Raw genomic sequence first — 19004 nt, 5'->3', positions numbered from 1 at the left:
TACTTTTACGTTATATCGCAGCCCTAGTGGCGTTAGTAACACAAAACCGCGTGAAGTCGGGTATTAACTAGAGGCATATCTTGCCTCGTGTTTGCGTTTTATTCATTGGTTTGAATAAACAATGAGCTACAGTCGTAATTTGCTAAATATTTGCTTATATGAAGAGGTAAGACATTAATAAAGAAATAAGTCATTTAATTATTTTTTACCGAAGATTGAACGTAATTAATATAATGTCCATTTTAGAAAGTTTTAATCAAATCAATCAAATTTTTTCTCTTAAATACAACTGATAATAAATCGATTTTTAAAATACGAATCCTCGTAAGCTGTCATGTCTATACTAATAACAGTGGAGAAGTTTTTGTAATGCCAAAAAAATACTGAAAAAACTTTTACTCCCAGAAGATACATCGGATTTCTTTAATTTTATATAATACTACTGGTTGTCGCCCACGTCTTCGCGTTTTAGGGGTTGTTCGTCAAGTATCAAGCATGAAAAGAAGCATATTACCTTCCTTGGAGTACAAGCTTGCTTCATCAAATTCGGTTTAGTTATTTTGGCCTTGAAAAAGCGAACCACAGACAAAGTTACTTATATATACTTACTTTCACATTTATAAAATTAGTATATATTACAGATTTAGATTTTCGCAGTTTCAACCGTTTTCAATTTAGACTAATTATATGACAAGCGTCAATTTCATGTTCTAGAACATTATGAGATTGATGCTCGAATATAAAGTAAACAACTGATAGACACAAATAATAATAAAAAATATTTGTACTGCTGTGGATGGCTGCTTTTTAATTATTAAAATAAAATGAATTTTGAGTATACCTACTCGATAGCCATAGGAAAAACATTTTTTAACAATAGACAAAACTAATGAATACTTCCTGCTAATACATATGTGCTCAAATATAAACCAATGCCACAAAGAAAAAAGTACGCAACAATTTTCCTGTGTGCTCTGTACAACAAACACGACATTCTTGCGTCATGTTTATGTAAACGTCTCGATTCATACCTAATCTCGTTAAGTACATATCGATTGTTATATATTTCATATCATATGAGTAAATTGTTTTTAATATATTGACTTTTTCCTTTATATTTCCAACTAAAATAAAAAAGGTTATAATTAAAAACAAAAAATACTGAGTGATTATTGATTAATTAAAAAGTTTTAATCATAAATTAAAAGTAAAACGCAGTTAATTTGATAGGTACCTACTAAGGAATCAATATAACATCTGAGGGTTTTTGACAAATACATTCGATTCGAGTAGAAGCGATTTCCATCGCCTTTATTTCGTAAATCTATGACCACGTGACATATCGAATACCTTCTAATTTCTACGAACAATCAATGTATAATTATACAAACCTACCTCTTACAAATATTATGAAAAATTAAATATATAGATAATAAAATTATAACATAACAATATATATATATATATATGCGTCATTAATTTTCTTAATATTAATATCAAAACAACTATGAAAGATTATTCCTACATTAATGTAATAATAAGACAATCAAATATTACACCAAATAAAAAAAAAAAAGATAATAAAACGTCGCCGACGCCATTGCGAGACGACAAAGATTATACAATCGGGCATAAATAAAAGCCTAACCCGTATATATATGTACGTAATTATGATAATTTGATGGACTCATCGATAATGGCGTATTTGAAAACCACCTGAGAGTTTTTAATTTCATTTAAAGACCAAATAATTTATCTAAGACTTTCCTTTATTTCTTAAATGACAAGCCGTTATAAGGTCGCAGACCTGAAGGCCTGAGTTCAAGCCTTGGGTCGGAACATGAATTAATTGAGTTTAACTGACAAGAAATACTGAATAACAGGCTGGAGTCTAAAAGTTGACAATTAGAATAAGTTTGTAGAATTTAACTCCGCCATTTTAAAATGTACAGTCAAATATATAACGTTGGAATTTATATAGGTAAACGCACTGATCTCGGTAAGTACAGTTCCGATTTTTTATTTAGTTCTTTGTCTTAGAATGTTCGTTAATTGAAGAAGATTATACATGGGAATTGAACGAAACCATTTCGTTACATATTACATAACACTGCAACCTTCAGGAGCGGTGCAATACCCATATAAATGTCAAGCTGTATCAAACTGTATCAACTGTAAAGTCATACATAATCCAAATCAAATATGAGTGAACCAGTCGTGCGCTGCGAAGTATTATAAAACTTGACGAAATAACAGTAGCAATATTAGTAGCGACTCTGCAATAAACATTGCAACATACCAAAATTTATGCAAATTACTGTTATTAACTACCAAAAATCATCATCAGTTAATTGCTGGGCTAATGATGAATAACCAGTACGACTACACAATACACACACCTGCCTCGTACACACAGACGCAACACCGGCCTTGTTCAGCGTTATCGGCTCTCGCATACCAATACCTAGCGACTCTTGTTTCTTGCGAAAGGCTGAAGAGTTTAGGCTTACTTTACACTGGCGATATTATTAAAAGATTAAACAAAAGTGATTAACGTTATATTATACACACGCAAATTTAAATGCAAAAAATATATACGTATTTTTTATTTTATTATGTGTACCTTTTTTTAATATTCAAACAATTGTTTGGATTTTTGACATAAATTAAAAAAAAAACATTAATTTTCTAGAAAATTCTTAAGTAATTTCATGGCTTATCCCAGAAGGCTAATTAATTATAAGTAAATTTACTAAAGTAAAACTGACTTTAAAATTTAGGCACCGACATTTATGAATACCAATCGTAAGTATAAGCTTATATGAGTTTGAGTTGTGATTTCCGAATCGTATTCCCAACTCTTTACGATCGCAACCGTCGTAAATCTCAAGAAATTGACCTTCATTCCTTATCTTTTAAAATAACATTTACCAAATAATATAGAACGGACCGAATAAGTTTCAAAGCATTACTTTATTCTAGACCGAACTATTGTCGACTATCAGTAGCTCTATAAAAGGACGTAATAGAGATCTGAAGAGTCCTTGCATAAATTGGAGCGTATTTGTTCGAGATTGATGGCGAGGGTGCTAATGGACGCTGGTCACAATAATTGAGGCGGGTCAATTCAAACGAACGAGTGACAATCGACGCAATTGCAATCACCGCGGCTGCCTTTGATATAAATTCAGAGAGCGATTGGAAAAAAACTAGAAAAACTCATCTAACAAGGCCTTCCATATCAAATTATAAATACAACACATAATTCTATATAGTGTTAAAAATACAGTTAGCTTTACGCATTCATCTTTGCGTTACTTTGCCATAATATCTGATCCAAAATACTTTATTTAACACGAACATGATCTTGTATTCTAATATAGTTCGTTAATAATAATTGCTAAAACATTTATTGCGTTTGCAATATTTTTTTTATAATTAAAGTATGGTTGGAACATGAAAACAACATGAGATGGCAGCAATCGATATACGTCAATTTCGGTATTCATGTATCGAATTCATGGTTAAGTAAGTGTATTTGGGGCCTTACATTCTCGCTATTAGCGAGTCGGCGGGCGTCGCCGGAGATCACGTAGGGGACCGGTCGTGAGAGTCTGCCCGCCCGCCTGTGTTAAATTACCGCCATTCGGGTCCGTCGAGCGTGCTCGTAAAAATGTGCAACCTAACGGAAAAAGTACTATATAGCACCGTAAGCTGAAAAACGCTTATCTACATTTTACAGCTGCCGTTTTTGGACACATTTCAATTTTTATGTTCGGTGGACGAGTCATAAATATGTCTGGTATAACGTTAAAGTCTACTCAGTGGTTGCAGTTGATGCACTGACTATCAAATACTAATGAACATTTTGTAAAAATAATATCAAATATCGTTCATATAAAAAAAATATATAAGTGTTAGAATACATGAATGTTGATATACTTCATACATCATACGTAAATGAATGAGTCTTCAAGTATTCACGACCGACGGTAAAATTTCCAACATAGCGAACGTTCCAAGTAATTATAACTGACATTTAGAGTGCATTATATATATTTTTTCATGATACGGCAAGTTGCGTTTACCCCGTAACATACTTATGCAAGTATATACTGGGCACTCATTCAAACTGCAGCATGCCATTTCGTCTCAAGATGCGGTTAGCGGCGCGGGGGGAGGGCCGCCCGGCAACTGCGCCATAACTCGCCGCGCACGTACGGCCAGACAATCGCAATTATTATTAACAGATATACGTTTAATGATCGTGTGTTCAAACGATCCGATATGATCACAGCGACTGAGTCGTGCAATTCTAGCATTTACTTCGTCGGTATGTTCGTGTTAGAATCGTTTATGGTGCTAGAATGTATCGAGGGTGGGAATTAGTTGAAAGATGGAGTGGAGAGGCGAGGCGAGGGGTGTTGGGAGGGGTATTCTTGCGGAGAGTTGGTCGGAGTGATGATTTGTAGTGCGGTTAACGTTCATCTAGCGAACTGTCGAGGCACGGAACATAACTCATTCTAACAAAGACGGATCGTACAGTCTAACGATATGTGGACAATGGCTATTCCGTCGAGGTGACACGGTGGTACGACTAGTTGATATTAAAGTCAATGCTCTATAAAACGTTAGAAGTTTCAGATCGCACTTTTTCACTCATTAATGAAATGTGTAATAACTTGTAAAATTGTAACATTAACAATATTGTATACAATATACATTAATTAACTTCACTAAATATATCTATGTTTTAATGATCAATGAATACACATAAAATCGCAACTTACTGTGTTGTCCGAACTGTCTTCTGTCCCAACTTGAACCTAAAACAAATAAGAACATTAAATTACTAATGTGCCATAAATATGTTACTGAGATGGTTTTAGGAAATACGGCGAACTAAGAAACTGCTTGTAAGCACGTCTAAGCTCTGAATCAAACAATCGGAAATACGACTAACATATTTATTAAACTTACGTTCTTAAAATATTATTAAAAGTCATGTTTATACTTTTAATTACAATTCGTTTTTATAACTTAATTTTCTGATTTCCTAATATAATACAAGTTATAGCATACAGTTTAGATTTCGCTTAATTATCTTAACCTCTAATTAGGTATACGGTTGAACCAGACTCGCCTAAATAAATAAAAAAACAAATCCGTTACAAAGTGAAAAAAGGAACCAAAAATTATTTTTCGTATAGATATGTGAAGTATTAAAAAGCTTGAAGAGTTTGTTTGTTTGATTGAACGCGCTATTCGCGCAACAACGACCTGCCCTATTTGAAAGAAACATTAATGTATATTTAGCTTATATATTTAAAAAGGTTAGACTATATAATATCTCGCAACGATCCACGAGGGCGGAGCATTAACGTTTAACTTGGGAACCACGCGGAACAGCAGCTAGTCGTGAGTAAGTCGTACATAAAAAAAATTAAATAGTTTGATTTCAAGATTCTTGCAAGTCAATTTTTAAACATAAAGTAAAACATATATACAATTCTTTCAACGAATTTATCACGCTGGAGATGTGGTCCACCGTAAAAATCGATTGATTGCTAGCCATTCCAACAATCGCATGTTCTATACAAAACAACGAGTTTGACGAGTTCATTCGACAATAGCGAGCATTGCCTTCACATACCTAGTTGCAGAGTTATACACTTACCTATGTAGGTGTGGTTAGTGAGACGTCAAAGTGAATAACTACTCGATTGAATTTCAGATACATTGAACTCGAAGTTACTGTCAATTAAATTTTATAGTTACATGAAAATTTTATTTATTAACTTTTCAATACAAATGAAGAAACAAAAAAAAAACAGATATTGTGAATACGTATTTTAATGGCCTACGTGGTTTTGTCTATTATTATAGTTGGTAAACGAAAACAGATTCAGATACATATATAAAATATCATTAAATAGTGTTCATGTCTTTCGTCTAAGAAACGAGGCCACCTGGACCCGTTTACAACTAGGTCTAAGTTGACAAAAGATGCAAAAGTGCCCCAAACGGATGTTCTTTTGTATACGTCAATAATACAGTCCGATATCGAGTAGGGCGTTGGTAGGTAGGAATGAAATGGACAACGCGCATAAAAAATCAATAAAAGCCGGGCTCGGCCTTCGTGGAGGTCGAGTGACGCTCGGATCAGCCCGTCACATTACAAGACTAAGATGGCGGCGCTTAATTTCTTTTTAATGAAATATTATCAGAGTGACGATTATATTTCAGACCGAACATAGTTACAACATATTTTAGGAAGTTTACAAAACTTACATAAAGTTATTTTAGGATAGTAATAATAAGTTTAACTTTTATGAATTTAATTTTATATAATAAAAAAACAAGTCATTTAATTTTTGAAAAATAAGTAGTAGTTTTGTGTGACAAGAATCTATTCTATATCAACGTCATAGTGACGATACAAAAATTATATTTTAGTAAAAACAAAAAAATTAAATCGTTTTCATGACAATTGCTTAGAACAAATGTTCAAAGAAATAAAGTGTTCCAACAGTTTTAACATGCAAGTCTAAATATACATCTAATCACTATTTATCACTCGGTGTCGAAGAAAATATTAGTGATAAGAGAAATATATAACACAACTATATAAGAATACCTTGGCTTCGTATCAAAGAGTTAACGCCGTTTCATTCAGTGCCAAGTGCAATATTTTTAGATGGGCTGTGACATGGCAAATTTCGGTGCGCGTAATAACTATATTCGTATTTATGTTGTACGTGAAAAAGTCCACGAAGACATTCCTAAGTATTTTTAGAAAATTAATATCTAATATTATAGTTAGGTATATTCTTATGTCTAATCTATGTTGTTATGAAATACGTATTAGTTGATGAAAGAGATACAATTTTAATACCGAATGTTTTTTTTTTTTAAATATGTTTTATTTTTTTATCTTAATGTTTTTGTTCGCATAAAGTTGAAGCGCTTTATTTAATAAAATGTAATACCTAATATAATGATTATTTCATAATAAAATGCCATCGCAACACACCCGAGCTACGACATTATTGATTCTCGTCATGTCACTCATCGTCTAACTTATTCAAGTCCATTTAGTAATTGATGTTCTTTGTTTCGTTACTCGAAACCATTATGGATTTCTTTCGAAAGTTTGATTTGAAAAGTTTTTAATAAATTATATCAGCGATTATATTTATATAATATACTACATTTAATCTTACTAATATTATATTAAGCAAAGTTTCTGCTTGGATATTTTACACCCAATACTTCTCGACGAATTGAAATGAAACTTGAATATGTGGGTGGAGTTTGTCTCGGAATAGAAAAAGATTACTTTTTTGTTTATGACATTTAAATTGCCTACTGCATTTAAATTTAGGCTTTAATCAAGTTCTGGTGACAGCTAATCAGTCATAATTTTTTTTATAAATAAAAAGAACATTAAAATAAGCTTGTCAAGTCAATAGTCCAAATTGAAAAAGGGTGAAAGTGTTATATAATATATTAAAACCATCTCCGAAACGTGCTGCATCTTCTGGTATGTTTTATATAATGTTTAAGTAGTTTTATCAGTAAGGCATTACAAACGTATCCTGGTTATTAGTTAAATTATAATCGTCATTAATGTGTTCTTATCGGGTCGAACATTAATCGTATAGAGTTGTATAACGTCTTGTTCAGTTTTCGCATAATAATCGCCATTAAAATGTTGAAGAGTAGAGAGATTAACTTTCTACTAGTATTTAGTTTTAAGTATAAGATTAAAATAAACGACAAAAGAAAAAGAAGCAGACGACAGAAATATGATGATATCAGACAAGTGACAGTAGTGACGTGGACCATATTAGCTCGACAAAGACGAATGGAGAAGCTTAGCGGAGGCCTTTATCGAATAACAAACAGACCTGTAGAAAACAAGCCAGGAGCAAATACAAATAACGAACATTTATTGTTCCGAATAAAAGACTACTATTTAATTAATATAAGACTAAAATAATATAGAATATTAGTAATAAAAATAAAAAATGTTTTATAATAAAAACCAGTTATTATTTTAACAATAAATTATTATTCGTCTACAGAAGGTTTGTTACATCCACTAATTGTAAGATAAGAAATGACATAGGTCATTTCATATCTATAGAATGATATTAAAGACAAAACTGTACATTTTATCTTGTCAAAGAAAATGACGTCATTAATAAATTTATATAACAAAAAATAATAGACAGACTAGAGATTTTCTAAATATCATCAAACTTTATAATCGCAACAGCAAAATGTCCATTAACGAGTAACCAGACGTTATTTATACGGCCTGCCGAGCCAGGGCGGCATACATTAAAACCGGTATAGCGGCACACATAGGCACCAGCCTAGAAAATACACGCAGCGCGGCTCAGGGATCAAAGAAAGTTGTAGTGCCGTAGGTCGAACTGAGTTTACAATGCTCGACTGTGCGGACACGAACGGAATAGAAAGCTGGAAAATATAATACAATTGACTATCGCTTGCTCGGAGTCATTATGTGAAAACGAGAATCGCTGAGTTGGAACCGAAATGATTCAAGGTGTACTTAGTAAATAGAGTAAAAATCTTATTGAGGAGAAGATTTGTACCTTGGAATATGGAACATATGGATTTTTTCTTTCTCCATCGAGCCCGATACGAAAAATAAACGCAAATTACACACATAAAAATTCAGAGTCTAGTATTCGAACCCGCAATCTTCAGTTAAGATTCACGTGTTCTTACTTACTACAGAGGAATCTCAGCTCGACTGCTTAGTAAATATATAGAGTGATATACGCGTTCATTTGAAACTAACGGAGGCGATGATGAATGGATTATTTTATGGTCTCGCTGGTAATCGTTCAATGAAATGGCTTTTCTCGCTCAATAAGTCACCGCATGCATGCACCAGTGCCAATTATTATCAATCAATATTTTACTTACTGTCACCAGTTTTTATGATACCAAGATACATATTATTGTAACAATCTTAGTAGTATAATAAAATAGTTTTTTTTTTTAAAACAATACCTTTTACACACTGTAAATGTTTTTTTTTAATATCAGGTCTGATTAATATAACGGTAACAAAGATCTTCCTCAATATACTATTTTGATTCCAAACTATGTAATCCTTTAATTTATTCAATAGTAGGTACATAAAACTTTTTTTTTTACTTATTTTATATAAAGGTAAATAAATTACATCTCAGAAGCTTGAAGCTAGCTAATTTTTTTTATTGCTTACATCTATTTAAAATGTACATTGCAAGCATTAACCCCATCAACTCGACAATTTTCATAATTTTACGAGTGATTCAGAACAATTATAGAAACATAAATCTATCCCTACATAAGTTTGTTTACAACTTCGCCGGTGACAAGTCTTTTAGTGCCTTCCAAATTTAAATACATAGAATACATTGTATTATTTTTATTTATATGCTAATGACAGGCATGCGTTAAAATGACGTATAAGAAACGATCCAATTCGCGCGTCACCTACGTTCATGGTATATCAAAAGGCTTCACGCATGTGCCCGACAACAACTATATAGGTAATGCAGAATATATTCTTTATTTATATATAAATTCATCGTACATAGTATTGTTATTTTGCGTCATCATTGCTACTATATCAAATATCACAATGGTCTAAAAACACGACACAATTTCCCGCTCGCACGCAAATCACAATCGGAGCTATCAACGTTTCACTAGTGTGACATCATTAGTGAAACATTTCCACTTGATTATATTATAACCACGTACGTATATTGTAATAACTCTCACGTTTTGATATGCGCCGGCAGCGACATTCGTAACGAAACGTAAGCGCTTAGCTGCATGTGAACAGTGTTAAACTTGATATAACACGAATCGTCTGCAGTTTTAAATTATGCAATTTCCTCGTGCATTGCCTCCTACGTGTACTTTTAGTTACTCATAATTAACATGAACGGAAATCTGAATGTGTTGAAGTTGCTAGCGCTGAGAAAACATTTAAGATAAATTTAAGTTTTCTTTGAGTTAAATTAATAATTATTATTATTATACTAGCTATTCGCATCTTCAAAGGGGTAGAGTAAGGGTCTACATTAAAACGAAAATGATAAAAAGAAATATATCGTTCTTTATTGGGCTTAGGATATTCGCGGACATATGCAAAACACCTCACCAAAACTTCATCATAATTCGATGAATGGTTAAGGAAAGCATTGGGGACAGTGATGCACATATTTATTTATATAGATGATGTAAACACGTTATTATATAAAATATACTTGACGTATGAACTGTTTTTGCAGTGCCCAAGAGTATTTAGTTTAATTCGACAAAAGGCTTTCCGGTTTATGGCAACTTAACTCGTATATACGTGTAGAATTATCATTATATTTGAATGTTTCCTTAATAATCTTATTCTTCTGATAATAGTTAAGTTTGAAAAAAAAAGCTTTTATACAGAACACATTATTTTAATTTTCCAAGACTACGTAATGTCATATCTTCGTGAACGATAAACAAATTCAAAGCTATAAATATAAAATATTCGAGTCCACTTTTTCCCTTAAAAAATTTACGTAACGGGGCTTTATCTCATCTGCGTACAAGCTTCAAAACTTCGGCCTGAAGATTGTAAACCCAATTAATGTTCTCAACTCAAGATAAACTTTTGAAATAGCAGAGATAGCTCCGCATATAAATACATATAACTTCGTAGTAAAACCGCATAAATAAACATGATGAGAAATGTTTACAGTTGCCAACACAGAAACACCTTGTACTGGCGAGAGTAGGTACTTCAAACGGCAACTCCGCGCACGATCTCAAAAGTTTAATCAAAGAAGTTTACAACTTAAGACTGACCGCGCTTAGTTATACATATACCGTTATAACTTCGAATATTAATTTGACAACATAAAGTGCATAAAAGTTCGAAACAAATAGCAATTTCGTGCATGGGTGTTGTAATATAACGACGCCATGAAATCAGGTTAATCAGAAAATAAACATAGTACTGCGGCCACGTGAAGCGAGTCGATAGCGCATGGCGTCGCGTCACAAGGTCACTGAACGCGTATACCTAGGCGAACCCTCGCATACTTCACCTGTTTATCGTGCTGGCACTCGGTAAACAGGCACCGTGCTATTGTTTACGATACTAGCGAAGTTTACTCGACAAACGTACCTGATAAGTCCTTCGTTGTATTCGAACGATCCGTTCACAATGGCTCGCAGGTATACTCACTGATATCACAATGAAACATCGTTTCAAACAATAAGCACAATTGTAGAACGCTTTGCAATAGGCGTGTGCGACGGGTTCGGTCGCGAGGCGAGTTTATCTATGATGACAGTGAGCGAACGCCGGTCGCCTCGAATAACAATAAAGAGGCGGCTAATTATTATTATTACTGTTCGCGCGGTCGCACCGGCTCGGGCGTAGATAGGTGGCGTAATCGCTGAATTCCATATAATCGCGGCGCACTCACACACGCGCGCGTCCCCGCCACGTGTGATGACGTCGCCGGCTAGGCGCAGGTAAGTGTGGTACGGAGCGCGTTGGCGGGTAGGCGCACGTATTGATCTCGCGATAAATTCGACACGGCGAGCGGTGAATGCACCGCTGGCGGCGGTCGCCTTTCACGCCGACGAAAACGCAATTTATGAACACTGCAAACAGCACTGCGAAGTTGAACCGGCGCAGCGATAGTTATTCACAAGTCAAACGATTTCGGTCGGCAATGTATAGGCGTATGAAAGCGCGCGGGCGCAACGACACGCGAACGCCGAACCTTCTCGAATACCGCCGAGATAACACACGTGTTTATTTATTAACGGCGAGAATTGCGCAACATTAATGTATTGATAAGAACGTTTGCTTTACATTAACAAGTAATATTAAAGCGAAGGTGATTAAAGGTTGGACATGAACAGTGTCTATCCGTTTAACTGCATAAGTAGAAGTTTTAACAAAGGTTATTTTTTTTAGTACAGATTACAGACATTAATGCGATTATTTGGTTTTGAGGAGCTTAAGTAATAATAGAATATCACAAGGGTAAGCCGACTACTCAGCAGCACAAAGACAATCAATATTACGAGCACAATGACTCACTAAGTCGCCTACAAAGCAATAAAAACGAGCGGATACGTCTCGCTACTTCTATTGAAGCGAGTATGGTCTGACTTGTCTAAATTAGTTCATCTGTCAGCGAAGGCAACTATTGTCTTAATATGGACATATATCAACTGTTCGATGCGACGCGACGCATAATCATGTACATAATTAAAAACGAGTATTGCTAATTAGCTAAAATAGCTAAAGAGGAGTTAATATAATATAGAATTTATCAAACAGTACAAATGAAGCAGAACGAACCGAAATGAAAGCCGAAATAGTTTTTTGCGATTCGCCGAGCGGCCAGTTCGAGTCCGGAAATCGAAGTGGTCCTAAAATGACAACGGCGTATTAACCGAAGCGTGGCGCAAAAACGTCCGCGCCGACCAAACGACCAGACCGTCCAATGCTAGTGCGCTTTAGCAAAAAGTGAATAATGACGGACGTCGGCCGCCTCGACATCGCACAATTGCGCTATTTCGAGACACGTTTTCCTGCTAGCAATAATACCTATTAATAATAACAGACGCTAGTCGTCCTGTACTCGAACACAAAGACACCGATTGTCGAGCGCAAACGGCATAAACAACGATCATCGGATAGCTCCGAGCTGTTACTATGAGTATGATGAAAAAGTAACACGTGGCGCGCTACGAAGCGTACAAGGTGAACGGCTTCGCGAATAATAATGCCCAAGAGAATCGTATGCAAATCGTTACAATGAAATATACGATTGGTAAGAATTGTGTTCGGAATATTAATCCCGTTTTAGCGGCGGCGGATTGTCATTAGTATATCACTCTTAAACTAGCTAAATTATACTATTTAATTATTTAATTTTGATTTCTTTTTTAATTTATCATTGTTTAAATTCAACTCATTAAATAATAATTATTTCGGATACATAACTGTTTTTTATAAGAATTGTGACTTATCTTATATTTCAGTAGTATAAAGTAGCAAGAAAACATAGATGACTAAATAGCATACAAATATCCTTAAATATATATAAGTATTTAACTAAATTAATTAGTCAAAGTAGAGCTCGTATTTTTTCTCAAAACAAGTAAACTTCGGTTCTAAGTATACCGGATCGATTGTTCACAAGAAGTATGGAAGTTGGTGTAGATGTTACTTTAAGTTGGGAAGTTTGTTCGAGTCGGCGATGGGGAGCAGCGAGCAGTGAAATATAGTTCAAAGTTGAGGGAGGCAGTTGCGATGCGCCGTCATTGTGCAGCTCGACCGATCGAACTTGGCAAACAAACGTGATGCAATGGTTTTATAAGTTTTAGATAGTTTTTTAAAACTTTCGAAACAAAACGGACATTTTATGAATTTAACTAACAAATCAATACTTGCATTATAAGATAGCAAAACACGGTCATATCCATCGAATATTAATTCAAGTTTATACTATTTATATCTCACAATGTAATCATACTATGACTCCTTTAATAATCGAAGGAGCAACATGCTCATGCAAGACTTACATTGATCTATTTTACGAATGTCTGTCGAATCTTTAGATGGAGACTATTCATAGTATCTAGTTATTTAGAGTTAATCATATAGTAATTGGACGCATGTTTATCTTACTGTAAAAATGACCTTAAAAGCCTTTGACTAAATAGAATATTTATTCCAGAAAGCAAATGAATTACGAATGCACTAATACAGAAAATTCAAATCAGTTTAAATCAACCCAATGTGTAAATTAGGAGTTGGTAGTATTTTTTTTTACAATGACAAACCAAAAGAGTATTTTTTCAATAAATACATACAAAATTATAATACATTATAATATTACAATACATTGCAATGGAATCTTTTACTTTACACCGATAATAAAATTGTTTACTATCTAAAATATATAAGGTTATTTTATTATATTAAATGAATATGCGTGAAATAGTAATTTCGACTATACGATCGTGGCCGTTAAATTCACTTTTAATTTAAACTATGAAGTATATACATAATAACGACGAATGTATTTAACAAAACGAGTGAACCAATTACTAACTTCAAAGCAACAAAATATATTATATGTAAGAAATTATACATCAATTAAAAGATAGATGTTTACAAAACAAATCAATATTAATCTTCGCCCGATACTCCCATATATTATATAGGTAATTATTTTAGTTATATTATACTGGCGACCCGCCCTTACTTCGTAAATGGTTTCAAATCGTTCCATTTACATCTAAATACTACGCATTTATTTCTACTGTAAAGCTAAACTTTATTAATAAACATAGAGTGATAGTCTAAATAATGTAAATGTATATGGGTCATTACTTATACATTGACTGTGTAAATTATATTAAGGTGAGGATATACGTGAAATAAGTTCATTTGTGTGACGTTGATTAAATTTATTTCGGTTAACGTTCCCAAAATAACTTATAAAATTGAATGTTAACCTACACCATGTATAGTATTTTCGCTTCCCTGATCACGATGCAATCCCACTGTCACCTAATATATCAGAGCGGGACGAGTCGCTGTTCTGTTTGTTCTGTGAGACACTTTTCTCTGCAAACACAGGGAACAGCGGGTGTGAGGTTTGCGCGCGGTTTATTATTGGCCTCTTAACCATTATCTATACCATCAGAGGGCATTAAGATATGTGATAGAGCTTTGTGCAAGCCTGTCTGGGTTGGTACCTCATATTCTACCTATTCACATATGCTGCCGCAATACTCAGTATTTTTGGTTTCCGGTTTGAATGGTGAGCGAGGCAATGTATGCAAACTAGCACAAGGTGTTCCTTGTGCATAACATCTTAGTTTTCAAGTTTGGTGACGCATTGGTGTTGTAATGGATGGTTTTTGTTTTTCTACCACTTAGGTACCATCAGGTGGCCTTTTTGCCCGTCGGCCAAACTATTTTATATAAAATTTTTTCGAGACCGATAATATGATTTAAAAAATAATTTCAAATATCAAACACGACTATTTCAAAAGAAGGTGTTTATACAAAATATATTTTTTCCATGAAAATAAATATCGCGGGCACGATTCATTAACGTGAAAGCCGAAAATGACTCACCGGCCGCCGCGGCGACAGGGTGTTGCTATGCTTTTAATTGCTTTACCTGAAAATGAAATATAACAATTTAATATTGAGCATAGCCGAAAAAAATAATAACAATAAACTGAGCCATTTACATTACACGTGTCGCCCCAGTTGAGCCTTCTAAGTAAAACAGTTCCGGGCAAAGATGCGTTTGGATAATTTGATTAAACATTTAGCTAAACAACAAATAATGTGAGTTTCATTAACTATAAATTTGAAATTTACTTTTATCTGATCGTCTTAGAGAATAAATAAATAATGATTGTTAATTAGAAATTTAATAATACGTTAATTCTTATTATATACATATGTTATATTGGGCACTCATAGGGATAGGTTTTTTTTCTACGATATTTAGGAAACGCCAAACAACAAAGACACTTAGATACATCAAGCTAAACTTATGTTTTACGACATTATACAAAGTTATTAGCTGGCCGCACCGACAAAGTTCTAAAACTGATTACCCACCCTTAAAGTTAAAAAAAAGCCAAAAATCCTTTCTTAGCGAACGTCAAACGATAATGATAAATAGATATTAAATATTTCATCATACTACCATTACTCAGCAATGTTTTAATATGGTCAGGTTTAATTATTCATTACATCTAATATTACAAGTTATCAATGAAAACATAACCGCCAATCGAAACCCCAAACATATTTAAAGTGTAAAAATAACAAAGCAACCTAAGAAACAACAGCAGTTTGCAAAGATATATTCGGCTTACTCCCAAAGTCGATATTAATCGTAAAGCGTGAGCCCGGCGACAGCTAGGTCGCGCTGGGTTACGCAGACAGGCCGGTGACCTTGGCGCCACCCTCCACCCCAGCCTCCCTGCCGAGATGTGAGTCGACTTCTGAGCGTTCCTACATAGCTATCTATACAAGTGTGCTTCGAATTCTTTATGGAACTTTTTTCGTGTTCGCTCTACGTAGTAATCCAGTTACAAAGTGAACGTGTTCGCTAAGTTTACTTTGTGAATAATTCAAATAAACATTTAATTAGAACAGTAAATTGCGTTTATGGGCGGTCCAAGTTTATATACAGGGAATGGTCAACAAATAAGTTACAAATTGCAATATAATTTGTTATCTTGAGGATTGTCACAATTATCCCATTCCAACCACAAGAGAACAAAAGCCAAATTTTAAACAACAATTGACATCGAATTGACGCGATATCATTGGTTGAGAGCTTGGATAATCTATGACATTAATTATGGATTTGCGAATAAAATGCTAAAAAGCTGCTATCGGAATTTTGGATGTAAAATTAAAGTAAATATAAGAAGTTAAGTGGAATATTATAAATAAAGACATAATAATCAACAACTGTTCGTAGTAGCGTTCAATTTAGCCGAGCTATTAACAAATTGCACAGAAATCTTAATCTAAGGTTTGTCGATCTTTTTCTTTCTTCGATTGGAATAAGCTATAGAAAATGTTTATGCGATGCAATTTATAAAGAGTGGAAACAAACTATAACATTTTCACGATAACACAAAAAACATGATTATTGAACATAAAAGTCACGTGAAAACGATTATATACAATAAAAACATCGTAGATTTCCCCTTCACGTGAATAAATATGCGCTTCGATTTGATTCGAACATAAATATCGTACTCAATGTTCAAAGCCGATACATAAATTATGTAGACGGCAATGTGCAAATTGCATTTATATTTATTTATTGAGAGACTTTTGAACTCATGACAGACAAACAACATTATGATATAAACGAGTAATATTTAACGCTTTCACATACAATGGTATTGACTACCGATGGATTTTCACGAGAAATCTCAGGAGAGAATACTAATTTATAGACGTTGGAAGCCCGTCGCAATTTTATTGCATTCAATCGTTCAAAGAGGTGACTAAGAATAAAAATTGTAGATAAAAACGTGACTTGAAACGTCTATGCGGAATATCCGCTTTTATACATAAAGTGACATAGGTAAATATAATCACGTATATAACGTATCTAGATCAATTGCGTCGGTATGCAAACGTTGTGATTCATTCAAGCACATCACATTCTTATTGCATCATACTTTATAAAAAGCCGGAGAAAAGTTTAAAATACGTAACGCTATATACGTTTTTTTTTTACTCATACCATATGGTGCTAAACGTAGACACTAAGTATGTGATCTTCCTGTCTATACACTGTGTCCGTTAAGCTAACAAACACTACACTAATTTTATATTTATAATAAGAAAAGGGATGGGAATAATAATAAAACTGTATTCGTTGTTGCTATATTAAAATATGATTTAGACTGCCTTATTTGACAATTATGAAACATAGAAATTTATCTTTGTGTATTATACTTAATTAAGGATGTATTTTTATTCCAATGCCACACTTACAATCAGTTGCCGAGCAAATCTAATAGGCGACCATCTAATACTGTCAACGTTAACGTAATCAAACCTTAATTTTTATCGAATCTGAGCTCCTGGCATATCTTAAAGACACAAAAGATTTATAACTGTGTTTCTTACATACATAAAATAATGTTATATTGATTTACTCATGAATTTAATTATTATAACAGCTGTCTACAGTTTGGTTTTTTATTCATTTAGTCAGCTAAATTACTATAGGCGAATTACTTTTAACGATTAATTGGTTAATTCGTTACTTTGAAGTTGATTAAAGAAATAACTAGGAGTAACATACTAATTCGTTGCTTTGTCTCTTTCTCACTTAATAAGTCATCGTTTATATCGGACAGTGACAAACGGTTGTTTAACAAAACAGATGTTTCGCGTTTTTTAATTGACGTTTTAGCGGAACGTTCTGACTCAACCTCGTGCGGATATAATTAAAGTTTTTGATGATACAGACTTTTGTCAATTTAGTATGAAGCTAAATCGAATCCTTATCATACACGAATATAGAGTTTTCCACTAAATATGCTGACAAAAATATATATTGACTATGTTTTTTTTTTATACCATAAGTAGGCGAATGGGCATACGGTTCATTTGATGGTAAATGGTCACAGACATAGGGGGAGCAAGAAATTTTCAACATTCCTTACTTCGCCAAAGCTCCACCAATCTTGGGAATATGTTATGTCCCTTAAGTCTGGATACATATAATCAAAGAGTAGGTTACTATAATAGTAGTAATAATTTTATATCATATAAAACAAATAAGGTTTCTTAAGTTGTTTGTAGCCGTACAAAATGCCATAACCTAACAATTTTTTCTTCAATTATAAATAATAAACTATTTATTCATCCTGCAAGTGGAATCATTGAATAAACAAACAATATGTACTAATAATGGAAGTTTTTAAGAAATTCACAGAAGATGCTAATTACCCTACCAGCCGGCTGGGTCGTGGATGAGTTTTTTTCCTTTAATCGACATTGACAAGCCGGTCGGGTGCCACCTGGCGCGGAAACCAGTTCTCGAAACGATCGCTGTACTAGATAATACTATTTCACGACTCTCTTAAAACTAATTCTTTAGGTTTACATTTTCGTGTACATTTTCGTGTACCCTCTCTAAACGTTTTTCAATATAAAACATTGCTTGAAAGAACTATTTAAATTAATAACAACTTTAGCTTAAATATATTAATAAATAAACATAACAAATACAAAATAAATGAAGCCGGTAAAGTATAAAGCGTAGAACTGTAGTATTTAACATAAGACGGAATTGAAATAGTGACAACCCTGTCAGTGCAATGAATGCCTTTAAAGCTACACTTCTAGGTGCGCAGAGCCGGAGGCGCGTCAGCAACTTTTTGCCAAC

General features: G+C 33.7%; 1 protein-coding gene across 6 annotated transcripts in view; it reads right to left on the bottom strand.

Annotated features, from left to right (window-relative positions):
* Positions 1 to 19004, bottom strand: part of LOC125072997 (C-terminal-binding protein) — an 80222-nt gene that overhangs the window by 47547 nt on the left and 13671 nt on the right. For 3 of the 6 annotated variants that reach the window (XM_047683636.1, XM_047683634.1, XM_047683639.1), the window contains exons 2-3: positions 15197 to 15242; positions 4791 to 4826 (exon numbers count right to left, since the gene is read on the bottom strand). The exons of 1 other annotated variant lie outside the window; for it this stretch is intronic. The gene's annotated coding sequence lies outside the window, so the exon portion shown is untranslated. Of the gene's footprint in view, positions 1 to 4790; positions 4827 to 11206; positions 11742 to 15196; positions 15243 to 19004 lie in introns of those variants that run through there. 2 more of the 6 variants (XM_047683637.1, XM_047683635.1) reach the window with 2 other exon arrangements.

The sequence above is a fragment of the Vanessa atalanta genome, chromosome 23, assembly GCF_905147765.1.
Source record: "Vanessa atalanta chromosome 23, ilVanAtal1.2, whole genome shotgun sequence".
NCBI classification, from domain to species: domain Eukaryota; kingdom Metazoa; phylum Arthropoda; class Insecta; order Lepidoptera; family Nymphalidae; genus Vanessa; species Vanessa atalanta.
This window is presented reverse-complemented; position numbering and strand designations above follow the sequence as displayed.